This window comes from Frankliniella occidentalis, unplaced genomic scaffold (assembly GCF_000697945.3).
Source record: "Frankliniella occidentalis isolate FOCC.00 unplaced genomic scaffold, Focc_3.1 Scaffold22, whole genome shotgun sequence".
Lineage (NCBI taxonomy): Eukaryota > Metazoa > Arthropoda > Insecta > Thysanoptera > Thripidae > Frankliniella > Frankliniella occidentalis.
Genome location: NW_026267152.1, coordinates 23,380 through 24,179, shown reverse-complemented (window position 1 = coordinate 24,179; position 800 = coordinate 23,380).

Below are 800 nucleotides of genomic sequence, written 5' to 3'. Positions count from 1 at the left end.
CCCCCCCCAGTTTTCCTAGGCCAAAATTTCATCCAGAGGTACCTCTCTAACAGTGTCAAGTCGAATAAATAGTCAAGTACAAAAATAGAAAGTTGGGACCGATACCAATCATGCCTCGCTTGTGAATGTATTGGAATTGCCTGTACTGGAAAAACAAAGGTGCTAATCAACACCTTTAAAAGGCACTAAAGTTCCAAAGGCACCAAGGTTTTAGTTTTTTCGGATTATCTTCTGTCAGGGGAAATTAATTTTGCTTATGTGTGAATTTTCGCATTCGGCTCAAAATTCCGCTTCAAACGAGGTACCATGTGAAGGGTTTCTGATGCATATCCTACAAACTAACAGACCCTCGAAAATCTTATGAATTCCCGTGGTTTGCGATCAGACACCCCTCATATGGTACCTCGTTTGAAGCGGAATTTTACACAGGGAAACAAAATGCTTCTTATGATGAAATTGATTTTCATGGACAGATTATATTTCATAAGAACTGAATTTTCGTGCCTTTGGATCTTTAGTAGGGTCCAGCGTCTATCGCTGTTTTTCGATTCCGGTCTTGTAATAGGGCATTCGGGGTGCCATTTGGGGTAAAAAATTTCGAAACATTTTTCCAATATTTTTCCTTCGAGTCTCTCATAACCCTACCTTGCCTCCATACTGATTTAAAAGCCAAAGTTACCGATACCTTCACTCGTTGGCCAAGTATTTTTTTTTTCTAGACTAAACACGCAATTTTGCAACCCTACGGACGAAAATTTTAAGGATTTTGCTCTATCTCTTGGGGTTTCCGAGATATGAAT